General features: G+C 35.8%; 1 long non-coding RNA gene across 1 annotated transcript in view; it reads left to right on the forward strand.

Moving 5' to 3' along the window:
• Positions 1-3274: 3274 nt before the first annotated feature.
• The window catches only part of LOC141400163 (uncharacterized), a 29283-nt gene continuing 16472 nt past the window's right edge, over positions 3275-16085 (forward strand). Inside the window, exon 1 of the long non-coding RNA XR_012412094.1 lies at positions 3275-3726. This is a non-coding gene — a long non-coding RNA (uncharacterized lncRNA). The remainder of the gene's footprint in view (positions 3727-16085) is intronic.

The following is a 16085-nucleotide window of genomic DNA, read 5'->3' on the forward strand; positions in this document are numbered from 1 at the left end:
ACAGTGAATACAAGATGTTACAACAAAAACCAAGGCGATTCGAGAGCAGGTCCTAAACTGAACTTTTCCGAAATTTTGTGTGGGAGGTACTCGAAGGAGTTTACCGATTGAGTCCATATTGGAACCTCATCTAAGTCTGGTAGAATTTTCATAATGTGCAAAGTATGGACCAAATCGGTTAATCCCTTCAAGAGTTATCGTACGCACAAATTTTCGAACTTTTGTGGGGGAGGTACCGGAAGGAGTGGACCGATATAATCCATCTTTGAACTTGAACTAAGTTTGGACAAAATATTACGAAAGCCAAATTTTGGACCGAATCGGCAGATCCGTTCGAGAGTTATCTTGCGCTTCAACCACTACACACGGTGTCATAGGCTATTTTCTCCGGAAGTATTGACTTGCCCCTAATGAAACTTACAGCGTCGTATAGAGGACAGCGAATACAACTTGCGTAAACAAAAATCAAAGCGATTCGAGACCAGGTCCTAATCTGAACTTTTCCGAAATTTTGTGTGGGAGGCACCCGAAGGAGTGGACCGATTGAGTCCATATTGGAACCTCATCTAAGTTTGGTAGAAATTACACGATGTGAAAAGTATGGACCAAATCGCTTATTACTACAAGAGTTATCTTGCGCACAAGTTTTGCAACAATTTTTGAACATTTGTGGGGGAGGTACCTGAAGGAGTGGACCTATATGGCCCATCTTCGAACTTAAATCGAATCTGGAGAAAATATTTCGATACCCAAAATTTGAACCGAATCGATTGATATGTTCGAGAGTTATCGTGCGCACCAGCCTGCCAGACAGACATACGGACGGACATTGCTAGATCTACTCAAAATTGTCTGAAACGGATATCGTACAAACATACTTGGGGTCTAAAACCATTATTTCGATGAGGCACATTTTTGGTCGTATCAAAGTGTAAATACCCTCTTTAGCCTAAAGGCTGAGGGTATAAAAATACTTTTTTAAAACGTTACGAAGAGAGAACTTGCGTCTCCCACTTTCACCCTCAGAACCATCGCCCTCTGAACTTCCACCCTGTGAACCACACCCTTGCGAACAACCCCATTCCGAACTTCCAACCTCCGAACAACACCCTCCGAACCACCCCACAAACCACTTAGACAAAACTATATTTCAGAGTTTTTTATTTTATTTTCTTGTTTTTATTTCATTTTTTATTTTACTTTTATTTTATTTTTATTTTATGTTAGTTTATTTTATTTTATTTTATTTTATTTTATTTTATTTTATTTTATTTTATTTTATTTTATTTTATTTTATTTTATTTTATTTTATTTTATTTTATTTTATTTTATTTTATTTTATTTTATTTTATTTTATTTTATTTTATTTTATTTTATTTTATTTTATTTTATTTTATTTTATTTTATTTTATTTTATTTTATTTTATTTTATTTTATTTAATTTTATTTTATTTTATTTCACAAGTTTCTTCCTATTTTAGTTCTCGCGTCCCATTTTTAAATTTCTAATAAAATGTTTTGTGGAACAAATAGCATCCACACTTTGCAAGAGGACGGAGAGACTTAGCAAGATGCCGGAAAAGTTAGGCAAGAGATCACAACCACTTTGCGAAAGAGAACAGTGATAGTCAAGTTTGCTAAGTACATTTTTCAAAATAAGGTTTATAAGCCTCTGATGTACCATAAATCCAGCACCTAGTTCATGTTTTGTTTCATGTTTCGTAATCGTTTGTGATCTTTACGTCTGCCCGATTCCACTTCCAGTAGCTACTCTGTAAACAGTCCTGACATTCCTGATACAGATTCGCTGATCATATTCCTTAAAACGTTTCCGGCGGTCGTCAACTTTGAAGCGGTTTATTCTTTTTCTTCTTTGTTCTCTCATAGTGCGTTGTTTTGTAAAGGTCGGTTATTAGCCCAACCCAAGCTTTTATTCTCTCCATCATAATATGGAGCGTGTAATAAAATTTGTCATTCCGTTTGTAACACATAGAATTTCGGTATTTTGAAGGCTGTGTCCTCAATATTCCACCGATATGGCTTAAATTTAGTATTTAGTCTTCGTGGATGTATAAACCCTTCCACCTGAAATTTGTCCGTATAGGTCCACGTCTTAATATAGCACGTTCCACCTGAAATTTGTTGGTACAGTTACATTTATTCATATAACCCCCATAAAGCGTACCTCACGATTTTCGGTATTTTGAAGGTTGAGCCTTCAATATCCAACTGAAACGGTTATTGGTATTTGGTCTTGATTGAAGGTGCAAAACTTTCCACCTGAATTTTTTAATATTGCTTCACGTCTTCATATAGCTCCCATAGAACGGCCCTTCCCAATTTTTCGTATTTTGAAAATTGTTGCGCCAATTCTGAAAATTGTTAATATTGGTCGATGTTTTGGAAAGAACAACAATGACGCCCCATATGAGCTATTTTAAACGGAGTATTATCATTTAAGATATTCTTTTGTTCCTGCAAGGGATATTTTTTTTTTCCTGCGAGTTCTCTTGCAGAGTTCCTCTAAATTCTACATGGCCAGAAAACTTCTTCGAAAGCAATTCTTTTTTCAATAAGTTTCCGTTATGGAGAACCAATTTGCCACACAGAAAGCTTTCTAACCTTCCTATATTTTTAAAACGGAGTTCAAGGATGGTTTTCTCAATGTGTTGCCAATGAACTGGCAAAACACAACATATCCACCCCTATATAGCATATTAACAGAGTGTATACACATAGAAAGCATGCTAGCCAACATAATAGCATTGCTAAGATAATCAATTATTTCCAGCACGTTTCATTTTACGCTTTATAAAGCATTTGTTTTTGAGTACATCTATAAATAAGTCCGACAGAGAACACTTAGAATTTTAATACATGAACGTAATATCAAAATTAAGTTTCAATTTTGAAAATGTATGCTGGGTAAAATTACACATTTCTTGAATTAAATCGAAATACAAGGGTGGAAATAAAACTAACTCAGAATTTTTAAACAGGGCCGGTCTGTTTATGGCTTTTTACCTCTGTGGCTAGACTTTTTTGAGTGAAGTTAACAATGCTAAGCTCGCTTAGAACTCGCAAACACACACACACATCCGATTAAATAGCTTAGGGTGTTTGGCTAGATTATATTATTTTTCTTTTCTTCGCAAACAATGACTTGAGTTTCGTTTTATGTTCGTTTGTATGTATGTATATCTATATGGCTGTCTGTTTTTGCCCATCTATCTGTTTGGTGGTTTATACCAACATTTCTGAGGTCGCAAAATTTAGTCATTGTTCTGACGTTGTTCATTGCACGTGAGCGTATCGTAGAGATTTGACGGTTGTTTTGAAATAAATGAAAAAGAAATATTACGATTTATATTCTTAATTAAATCGTGAATCAATTCGAAATTAAAATCGAACCGAAATTTATTAAGAAATCAAAAGCTCAAACATTCTAAACATGACCATTTACGCCATAATTGTTCAAATAATTTTAGTCTGTAATTAAGTGAATGCCTAGAACATTGTTGTGTGTTGTTAATATTGGATTTCAAGTTAACATTGAAAACAAAAAAACCTGTAAAATAAAATAACAACAACTTAAAACAATTTAAATTCAAATAAAATTGTAAAATAAAGAAATAAGCAAACATGTGCTTAAAACGGATGTCATCTATATTTGCTGAAGGGATTAGTTTACAATTAAGGGATCCAGAAGAAGATTTTGAAAATAAGGTAAGAAAATAAAGAAAACATTATGAGGGTGTTTCGAATAAGAGATGTTATTTTGGTATTCAAAGAAAAGTGTAATTTTTTGGAGTTAATTATCGGATATATATTTTATAGTAAAGTAGAAGGAAGGTATATTGTTAATAATGAAAACCAAAAATGTCCACAGCGAGCATGCTTACAGGACCATATAATTTTTATGAAATTTTGCATAACCAAATTCAATTTTTGAGGTCTTAAACAACAATAAACATTTTTAAAGAATATTATTCATCTACCATCAGGCCAATAAACGTGGATTTGTTAAGGAATATTTTTTATATACCCAGCAAAAAAAGCCTTACTAAATAAAGGGTTTTTATAGTACGTTTGGATAGTTGTAACTACTTACAGAACCCCCTACTAACCCATTATTTTAACAATTGCATGTCGCACTGAATTACTGGTTATCCCATGACCACTAGAATAACTAGTTATTCTGTACCCACTAGAAGTTCGAAATAAGCTAAAAATTGTTATATTTTTAAAACAGTTGACTTGGAATTTGTTTTCAATTTCAACAAACTTCATAATTATGCCCTCAGCATTTATGCCAACGAGGGTATATACACTTTCATACGGGTAAAATGTGCCTCATCGAAATAATGGTTTAAGACCCCAAGTATGTTTGGACGAAATGTGTTTCAGACAATTTGGAGTCGATATAGCAATGTCCGTCCAAAACTTGGCTTTCGCAATATTTTGTCAAAACTTAGTTTAAGTTCGAAGATCGGTTATATCGGTCCACTCCTTCCGGTACCTCCCCCACAAAAGTTCGAAAATGTTCGGAAAATTTGTGCTCACGATAGCTCTTGAAGGGAGTAACCAATTTGGTCCATACTTTGCACATCGTGAAATTTCTACCAGACTTAAACAAGGTTGCAGTATGGACTCAATCGGTCCATGCCTTCGGGTACCTCCCACACAAAATTTGGAAAAGTTCAGTTTAGGACCTGCCTTCGAATCGCTCTGATTTTTGTTGTAGCAACTTGTATTCACTGCCCCCCGAACGACGGTATAAGTTTCATCAGGGGCAAGTCCATACTTCCTGAGAAAATAGCCTGAAAGTTACAAAAACCCCTATGACACCGTGTGTAGTGGTTGGAGCGCAAGATAACTCTCGAACGGATCTGCCGATTCGGTCGAAAATGTGGCCTTCGTAATATTTTGTGCAAACTTAGTTTAAGTTTAAAGATAAGCCATATCGGTCCACTCCTTCAGGTACCTCCCCCAGAAAAGTTCAAAAATGTTCGGAAAAAGTGTGCGCACGATAACTCTTGATGGGAGTGACCGATTTGGTCTATACTTTACACATGCTAATATATCTACCAGATATAGATTAGGTTCAAATATGGACTATATTTGTCCACTCCTTCGGGTACCCCCACACAAAATGTTGGATAAATTCACTTTAAGACCTGCTCTCGAATCACTTTAGTTTTTGTTAAAGCAATTTGCATTCGCTGCCTCAATTACGACAGTAAAAGCTTTTTCAGGGGTAAGACCATACTTCTTGAGAAAACAGCCCGAAATTTGTAAAAAAAAAACTCCTATGGTCCATATGTAGTGGCTGGAGAGCTCGAAACAAATACTGCGGTCGTCCACACTTTGGATATTATAATATATCTTCGAATATTAGATCATATTCGAAGGTGGTGCTTATAGGTCCACTCCTTCCGGTACCTCCCCCACAAAAGTTCGAAAATTTTCGCTAAAATGGTAAGCGCGATTTCTCATAGACGAAGCAACCGATTTGGTCCAAACTTTGAATCTCTAAATATTGTCGAAACTCAGTTTATGTTCAAACATGTTCCCTATCTGTCCAATTCTTGTGGTACCACCCACACAAATGTTTAACATTTTTGTGTGGTTAAGGGTCTTTTGGAGGATCCTTCGGACAGTTTTACCGAAGGTTTTCCTAGTGGCCCTGTTTACAGGTATATTATGTTTTTCGTAGGCTAGTGTGATATCGATATCCCCGCACATTTTTGGCATGCGATCTTTTGATTTGTAGTCGAACACACAACATACTCAGCCACTCGTGCGAACATAAGTAGTTGTTTAAACGCTAACATGTGCACCACCATCTGTTGTTTATTTTGTCAACAAAAAGCACGCCTGACGACGGCGAGCGTTGAACACACAACACTAGGACTTGTAGTCGGACACACACGCTCTGTGCCTCCATACTCATAACCTAGTAAAAAGTTATATAAGTTGTTATTTTTGTTTATATTACTTTGATATGGCTTACATAATGACTAACGGACCCGAATTTTTTCCGGGATTTTTTTAAAAAATACATTTTCATCCACCATCCGTTCAATAAACGTGGATTTTTTAAAGAATATTTCTACGTCCACCTTCAGGCCAATAAATGTGGATTTTTAAAGAATATTTTTGCATCCACCTTCAGGCCAATAAATGTGGATTTTTAAAGAATATCTTGTCATCCACCTTCAGGCCAATAAATGTGGATTTTTTAAAGAATATTTTTTCATCCACCTTCAAGCAAATAAAAGTGGATTTTTAAAGAATATTTTTCATCCACATTCAAAGCAATAAATGTGGATTTTTAAAGAATATTTTTTTATCCACATTCAGGCTAATAAATGTGGATTTTTAAAGAATATTTTTTCATCCACCTTCAGGCCAATAAATGTGGATTTTTAAGAATATTTTTTCGTCCACCTTGAAGCCAGTAAAAGTGGATTTTTAAAGAATATGTTTTCATCCACCTTCAGACCAATAAATGTGGATTTTTAAAGAATATTTTTTCATCCACCTTCAGGCCAATAAATGTGGATTTTTAAAGAATATTTTTTCATCCACCTTCAGACCAATAAATGTGGACTTTTAAAGAATATTTTTTCATCCACCTTCAGACCAATAAATGTGGATTTTTAAAGAATAGTTTTCATCCAACTTCAGGTCAATAAACGGGATTTTTTAAAGAATATTTTTTCATCCACCTACATACAGATAAATGTGGATTTTTAAAGAATATTTTTTCATCCAATTTCAGGCCAATAAATGTGGATTTTTAAAGAATATTTTTTCATCCACCTTCAGGCCAATAAAAGTGCAGTTTTAACGAATTATTTTTTTTATATATATTTTATCATCCACCTTCAGACCAATAAATGTGGATTTTTAAAGAATATTTTTGCATCCACCTTCAGGTCAATGAATGTGGATTTTAAAAGAATATTTGTTCATCTACCTTCAAACCAATAAAAGTGCAGTTTTAACGAATAATTTTTCACCCACCATCAGACCAATCAATAAACGTGTTGAATGTAAACGTTGTCCAGATCGATATCGCAATCCAACCTCAAAAGGTAAAATGACACCACCAGACCATAAACCGCAAAAAACTGTCCAATGTTGATTATGGATAGGCTTCTTAACAATAACTACTGGGTTTTCCGAGCCCAGATGTGACAATTGTAGTTATTGACGTAGCCACCGAGTTGGAAATTGGCTTCATCAGTCAAGATGTTTCAGAATTTCGGATCGTTTTCGTGAGGAATGGACAAATCTGGGGTTTCTCCAAATCTTTGGGGTACAGCAGTAATATTCTGAGTTCTTCTTCTTCGGTGACAAGAAGGTGGTTTACCTTTGCTAACTCTGACTGAAAGATTTTCAACAATGGAGTTTGTGTGGCAGTCAACATGTGTGAGTGTATTGGTATTTTTCGAACTGTCACTTCTATATGTAAACGGGGGTTAAAATGAAAAGGGCAATCAACCTTGTTGGAAATTGCCTTCTTTATTATTTTTTTTATTATACCCTCAGCCTTTAGGCTAAGGAGGGTATATACACTTTCATACGGGCAAAATGTGCCTCATCGAAATAATGGTTTTAGACCTCAAGTATGTTTGGACGAAATGTGTTTCAGACAATTTGGAGTCGATCTAGCCATGTCCGTCCGTCTGTCTGTCCTGCTGGCTGGAGCGCACGGTAACTCTCGAACGGATGAACCGATTCGGTTCAAATTTTGGCTTTCGTAATATTTTGCCCAAACTTAGTTTAAGTTCGAAGGTGAGCTACATCGGTCCACTCCTTCCGGTACCTCCCCCACAAAAGTTCGAAAATGTTCGGAAAGTTTGTGCGCACCATAACTCTTGAAGGGTGTAACCGATTTGGTTCATACATTGTATAGCGTAAACTTTCTACGAGAGTAATATGAGGTTCCAATATGGTATTAATAGGTCCACTCCTTCGGGTACCTCCCACACAAAATTTGAGAAAAGTTCAGTTTAGGGTCATCTCTCGAATCGCTTTGATTTTTGTTTTAGCAACTTGTATTCACTGCCCTCCATACGACGGTACAAGTTTCATCAGGGGCAAGTCCATACTTCCTAAGAAAATAGCAGGAAAGTTGCAAAAAAACCCTATGACACCGTGTGAGGTGGTTGGAGCGCAAGATAACTCTCGAACGGATCTGCCGATTCGGTCCAAAATATGGCCTTAGTAATATTTTGTCCAAACATAGTTTAAGTTTGAAGATAAGCCATATGGTCCACTCCTTCAGGTACCTCCCCAACAAAAGTTCAAAAATGTTCGGACAAATTGTTCGTACGGTAACTCTTGAAGGGAGTGGCCAAATTTGTCTATACTTTACACATCCTAATATATCTACCAGATATAGATCTGGTTCAAATATGGACTGTATTTGTCCACTCCATCCGGTACCTCCCACACAAAATTTCGGATAAGTTCACTTTAAGGCCTGCTATCGAATCACATTAATTTTTGTTGAAGCAACTTGCATTCGCTGCCTCAATTACGATGGTAAAAGTTTTTTAGGGGCAAGTCCATACTTCTTGATCAAACAGCCCGAAGAGTGTAAAAACCCCCTATGGCACCATATGTTGTGGCTGGAAATCCACTTCCATAACGGTCAATGTCGATCCATTACTTATAGTATCTCCTCAGCTAAACTTTTTATCTTTAATCCTAATCAAAATTTTTGTCGGTTCAAACGCCCAAAAATTTTAAAACCCTCTAAATACATACATACGTTTTTTGGGAAAAAAATTGTTTCAATATACACAGGCTGAGGGTATATCACTGTCGGCCAAGCCGACTGATACTTTTTTACTTGTTAAGTCAGAAATGAAGAAAGGCAAGAAAGCCAGGCTGCGAGGCTTATTATGTACCAAGGCCTTTAGGCTAACGATACGATAAAAATGTAACTCATCGAAATTATGGTTTTAGACCCCAAATATGTTTGGACAAAATCCATTTCAGACTATTTAAAGTCGATTTCACGATAGGCGTCCGTCTTTAAGTCGATCTGGTTGGCTGCAGCTCACGATATCTCTCGTAATATTTTGTGCAAACTTAGTTTCAGTTCGAAGATGATTCTATATCGGATCACATCTTCGGCTACCTCTCTCACAAAAGTGCTACATTTTCGTTTAAGTGCACTTTAAGGTCTGTTAGAGGTACCATCGTGAGAAGGTCTATGCTGGTACAAAAGCTCTAAATACTACGATGACTAACGGAAGTGATTGTTGGGCACAATATTTACCGAAAGAAATGAATCCCGAATGAAATGACTTCCATTAGGTACCTCCTCCGCAAACTTTTGCTCTTTAACCCATTTATTTAATTTATTAGAAAAACTTAAGCATTTATTCGGAAAATCCACAATTCTCAAAATAAATGCCAGAAATTCTTCAATATTTTTGTCGGCTAGTTCATGTATCCATCCGCTATATTTTTGTACCAAGTGTCTTTTTTCCATAGGCAGGTAAATTTCGAAGATTGGCTATATAGGCCCACGTTTTGGTATAGCCCCAATTTAATAGTACCACCAGTCTGTCAATATTTTGAAGTTTTTAGCTATTTTTTTTAATTTTTTATTTAACATTTGAGATCCCTATATCACAAAACTTCTTCGCTAAAAATGGCCATCCTAGATTCGTCCCGATTTTCTGTATTTTGATGGTGTTAGCTTCATGTTTTGACTTAACTACCTGCTATTTAACATTTGAGTTCCCCAGTGATTACAAAACTTCTCCATCAAAAAGTGTCAACATAAGTCCATGTTTTGGTATAGCCCCAATATAACAGCCCTCCCTCCCGATTTTTGGTATTTTGAGGGTTTTAGCTAAATTTTTGACTGACATTTTTGACAGTGACGAAACTTCTCCACCAAAAAAATTTTCCCTATTTTCGATATTTTGAGAATTTTAGCTACAATTTTAAACTGAACGAGCTGCCTCTTGAAGTTCCTGCAGTCACAAAACTTGTACACTAAAAATTGTCAAGATAAATCAACGTTTTGGTACTGCCGTATGTCATTTATGGTTCCCAGTAGCTAAAAACGTCGCTATAAAAATTGTGTACATTGACCCATGTTATGGTATGGCACCCATATACCACGCAATTTTTTGGCTGACCGAATTATGTAAAATTAGGTATTTGAGGTTGCCAATTCTCAAAAAATTCCACATAAAATGGTGAAAATGAATTATTCCATATATTATATATACGTGTTATTTATAGAATTTGTTAGCTTTTTTATTCGGATAGCTGTTGAAGTTTTGTTTTTTTAATAGTTTGGCTTAATCCCATTGTTGTTTTAATATTATGAAACAACAAATTTATAAGTGTAGGAATTTATATTTAAATTGTTATATTTATATATGTAATTTGTTATATATGCATGTATATGAAAGAACAACGAATTAATTCATTATACTTTGCAGCAGTCAAGTTAATCAAAACAATCTGTTCGCAGTACTTTTTTTTGTTTTTTTTTTTTTATTAGTTCATCACCTTGTTTGTTATTTTCACCTCTCAGCTGATCTACTTATTTCTTGAATATCAATAAACATTGTTTGGGTTTTGTGTTTTTTTTTCAAAACCTGTGATAATCGAAAACATTGAACTTGATCTTCTGCTCAGATGTGAATGCGAAATTTTACTGTGGCCATATAAATGAACAAAAATGTTTATATTTTTTGAAATTTTTTTGTCAGATCCGTGAAAATTGTTTTAATGTGAATAATCTAAATTAGAATAGCTTAAATTTAAAAAATAAGAAATCAGACTGGGCCGTGCTTGTTGTATGAAGATGTCCACACTTTCGAAAAAAAGCGGGCAAAACTGTTGGATTTTGAAAGTAGCACCAGAAAGCTTGTATGACCGTGAATATAAGAACCCGATATCTTTTTGTTGAGGCGTACTCCGTCTGTAAAGGATAGATGAGAAACGTCTTTTCCGTGGGAAAAAGAGAGAACTGGAAAAGCGGGAATGAGTTAAAATCGACAGGTACAGAAGCCAGAATGAAGTGTGAAAATTCTATCAAAGAGTGAAACATCAAACTGATGGCACAGGCACATTCTCCTGTAGAGACGAGTAAGGTAATTTGGTAACAGATACAGATAGTGAGCTCAGTATATGGACATACAATTTTTCTAAACTGTTGGTATTCAATTCAATCCCAGAAGATGGAAGTGAGTGAATACCGCCCGACCAGGATGAAGTAAAAATAGCAATAAAGTGGATGAAGAATAATAAGGCCACAGGAGCCGATGACTTACTAACCGAGCTGTTCAAAACCGGAGGCGACACGCTAGCACGATTTGGCAGGAAGAACGCGTACTCGATAATTTAAACATGATCATCATGTGCCCCGTCCAGAAGAAACGAGATAAGAGTGGTTGCTCTAGCTATATTTACATACGTCTGCTCCCTATTGTTTATAAGATAGTGCCAGGTATATTGAGGGAGCCACCGTAGGTCAGTGGTAAGCACGTCTGCCTTGCACTCAAAAGGTCTCCAATTCAATCCCTACGAGAACATAAAAATTTTCGGCGGTGGGAAATCCCCTCAGTATACTCGTAATGTCGGCTTCCATTTCCTGAGTATTTCAGCCATGAAAAACTTCTCTACAAGTTGTGACGTAAAACACGAGGTTCGGACTCGGCGATAGTCCTGACAAACTTACCATTGACCATATACTAAATATTTACCTTGCGGTAGATCCTGGGATAATACCTTACGTTCAAAGGTATTCCAAGCCATGTTTGAATTTGGTATGCCCGCTAAGCTCATACGGCTTTGTAAGATGACGCTAACTGATACCCGGTTCTCAGCTAAAACCTTTCCAAACAGTTCACTACTAAAAGAGGTTTCCGACAAGGAGACAGGTTTTCGTGTGATCTCTTCAAGAAAAAATACCTTTACAAAGGTCGAAAGAGAATCTGCTAAAGAGGGTCCGGCGGTAAACGGCGACAAGACAAAGTTGATGGTATGGACCGCAAGGTGTTCTCGCACCGCCATAAACACACATTTTGAAATAAGGAGACGAATAGTGTTAGCCAACAGATACTACTTTGCCTTAAATAAGCAGTTTGAAAAAATAAAGCCACATCCCGACGACACCCTTGGTTTTTTTTGTGAAGTCTCCTTGTACCCAAGGTGGCTTTTGCATTTAGCAGATTATACTTTGACATTTAACGAATATTTTTTATTTATTATTGTCTTTTTAGGACGAAGGCCATTATTTATGAAGTTTTTAATTAATTAATTGGATTAATCGAGGTAACATGGCCTAAGGAGTTTTGTATTGAAAACTGAATTCTAGAGAAATACCACACACTCAACCATTACGCTACGATCGTTTCGCCTGGTGGTTTAAGCCAGGCTCATCAGGCGTATTTGATTGCTAATGGCTAGAAGACAAAGGCTGATTTTGATAACTTCTATTTAACAAACATTTTTACAAAATTGTAATTATGAAGTATTTATTGAAGTCTTTTTTCTTTATCAAGTCACCCTAGTCTTGTCTAGGAATCATTTTTTCAATACATACACAGAATCGGAGAAAAAAGTGTAAAAATTGAATATTTTCAAATGTTTTATGCTATTTTGACCCTTAAGAACCGTTCATAGACATTTCGCATGTTCCAGAAAGTTGTTCATTGATGTCTTTGCTCCAGTTTTGCAGTTGGTTGTTTTGTTGAATATTGAACGGTTTAGTATCTGTGGACCAGAACCAGAGAAAACTGGATAAAAATCCCATTTGCCTTGTTAATTTGGCCTTTAAGAACCGTCTATACAGAGTTCATATGTTCTAGAAAGATGTTTATTTGGATCTGAGGTACATTCTTGTTGTTGGTTGTTTGCTTCAAATTTGATCGGTTTGATAGCTGCAGACCAAAACCCGAGAAATTTTTTAAAAGAAATTTGACTTTGGCTATTTTGGCCTTGCAGATGAAGTTTGATGGATTATATGTCTTCACAATTTTTGTTCCTTAAGACAACATCTACAACTTAGCCTCTGAGATAAATTCAAAATTCCTAACGGTTTGGAAGATATAGTCTTGAAAAATAACCCCTTTTCACATCAAAGCCTCAAACCTTTAGAGGCCTACAACCGCGAAAGTTGATGAGATAGGGAAAAACGGCGAGACACGTGTCTTCTATTTTTTGGTCTTCTATCAAGCTGCGGTGTCAGAATATAGTTAATAATTTTCGTGTTGCACAGTGAAATTTGTTAAAATGTTTCTATAAATAGAAGTTATCAAAATCAGCCTTTGTCTTCTAGCCATTAGCATTCAAATACGCCTGATGAGCCTGGCTTAAACCACCAGTCGAAACGATCGTAGCGTAATGGTTGAGTGTGTGGTATTTCGCTAGAATTCAGTTTTCAATACAAAACTACTTAGGCCATGTTAGCTCGATTAATCCAATTAGTTAATTAAAAATTTAACGAATATCTTATCAGCATGAGGAGTGTTTCCCAATTTGATTAGTTCTACGGCTTTCCGATATTCGCTAAATTCAATCGGGCCCGAATCTTTGCTGCAACACTGTAGTGATAAGTTAAACGCATTGTCAACGTGATCGATTTGGCTTCTTGTAAGTGATCTGCCGACAGTCATACGGACTTATGTATATCCGTATCTATATCCACCCCGAAGTCTGTCATTTTCGAAAGATTCATTGTACTTGCCGAACCACAAACCCACAGCCAAAGTCATGGCTTCGATCATGTCAAGCTATAATACAGTGCGTCACCTTTGGGTCTTGTTGTGTCGCCTTTACCGTTCCATCAGAGTTTGCGTGAATCGTCATTATTCATTATTCGTTTCTTCAGTGCTTTCATAGTTACAAACCCAACACGTTTACCCATGAATTTTAACATATTTAAAGATTCGCTCCATCAACTTAGGGATCCTTTGGTCTTAGACAGTCTTTAAAAATAACTGGATGGATTAGTTGATTTGTGTGTGCCCTTTTAATGGAAGGCATCAAAATTAAACACCGTTTTACTTGTTTCTATTATATCTAATATTAAATGAAATAAACATTATTAACTAAAACTATGTCAAGTTTTCTAACATTTCGAAAAATGGGCTGTTCCTTAAAAAATAAAGGCATTGCCTTACGGCCTGTTATTAACTGTTGAAGAAACAGAACGCCAATTTATTTTCAGACAAGGGAGATTTATGTTTGTAAAAATTGTATTGGGTTATGTTGTGAAAATAGCAAAAGCCTTGTTTTTCTGCCCAAATCAATTAACGTTATTGGCAGGTAAAATTATAAACCACACAGTTATAATACAGTGAAGTAAAACCACAAAAACCATGAACAATAAATACTATCAATAATATATGTCATAAACCAATATCTTAGAATATGAAAAACCGCCTAGATTATCAAATTCAAATCCAATAGAATTTAAAAGTGTATATTTTAATAATTTTTGAAGATACCTGGAAGATTTTTGGCGCATGGATTTAGACAAAATTTCCATTATCGAATCTTTTGGAAATATTAATTTTGGTTATTGCTCACAAAAGTTATGGCGGCTATGGCGGTTCCAAACCTGATAATAATATAAAAGTCTTTATCAAAAGTGTTAATATACATTTGGGCCTCATTGTAGAAAATTAACATATGTTGAAACTGCGGTATGGGGTATTGTAACTCGCGAACAATTGTACTATACCATAATTTTTGTAAACATTTCTGTAAAATCAACTGTGTTACCACGATTCGCCGAGGGATTTTTAAAATGACAATTTGAGCGAAAGTTGTGGTCGTATTAATATAAACAAGTAAAAAGTTGTTAAGTTCGGCTGGGCCGAACTTTTTATACCCTCCACCATAAAATAGTTTTAATTAAAATGGAATAATTAGGGTCCTTTCACAATTTTAGGTGGAACAACTTTTCGACAATGGCTTGATGAGGTTTTTGCAAGAGACCCTGTAAGCCATCATGAATTAGCATTATATCTTTGTTTGTTGTTTTTGTAGAGCACCTAAACAACAGTGAACAAAGATATAACGCTAATTCCTGATGGCCCACAGGGTCTCTAACAAAAATTTCATCACGCCATAACGCAGAAGTTCGACTCACGGCGGATCTGTCCTTCGGGGTTCACAATATACTCACCAAGGCCTGTCTTCGCCAAGAGGAATTTTGCGTGCCCCTGACTTTCACCTCCATTTTGTTGCACAGTGTTATCTAATCTAATCTAATCTAATGTAAAAAAATGTGTTCAGCTAGGTGAAAGGTACCACCAACGGGGCTATATCGAAGAGTCAACCTAACTTTAAATTTTTTGGCGGAAAAGTTTTATGCAGGGAACTTCAAGAGTCAAATTGAAGGTAGTTTCATCAAAACAATGTAGACCCTCAAAAATGGACCCATGTTGACGAATTTTAGTGAAGAAATTTCGTGACTACTGAAAATTCCCGAAAATCTGGAGGTACAGTTATATGGGGGGATATACCAAAACATGGACCTATGTTGACGATGTTTCGTTGTAGATGTTTTATGACCACTGAGAACTTCATATGTCAAATTACAGCTATTTCGGTTAAAAACTGTAGCTAAAATTCTCAAAATACCGAAAATCGGGAGGTACCGTTATATGGGGGCTATACCAAAACATGGACCTATGTTGACGATGTTTCGTGGAGATGTTTCATGAACACTGAGAACCTCAAATGGCAAATTACAGCTAGTTCGGTTACAAATTGTAGCTAAAATTCTCAAAATACCGAAGATCGGTAGGTACCGATATATGGGGGCTATACCAAAACATGGACCTATGTTGACGATGTTTCGTGGAGATGTTTCATGAAGACTGAGAACCTCAAATGGCAAATTACAGCTAGTTCGGTTACAAATTGTAGCTAAAATTCTCAAAATACCGAAGATCGGTAGGTACCGATATATGGGGGCTATACCAAAACATGGATCTATGTTGACGATGTTTCGTGGAGATGTTTCATGACCACTGAGAACCTCAAATGTCAAATTGCAAATAGTTCGGTTAAAAATTATGTCTAAA

Source organism: Musca autumnalis, unplaced genomic scaffold (genome assembly GCF_047663935.1).
Source record: "Musca autumnalis isolate F117 unplaced genomic scaffold, ASM4766393v1 scaffold_3, whole genome shotgun sequence".
NCBI lineage: Eukaryota > Metazoa > Arthropoda > Insecta > Diptera > Muscidae > Musca > Musca autumnalis.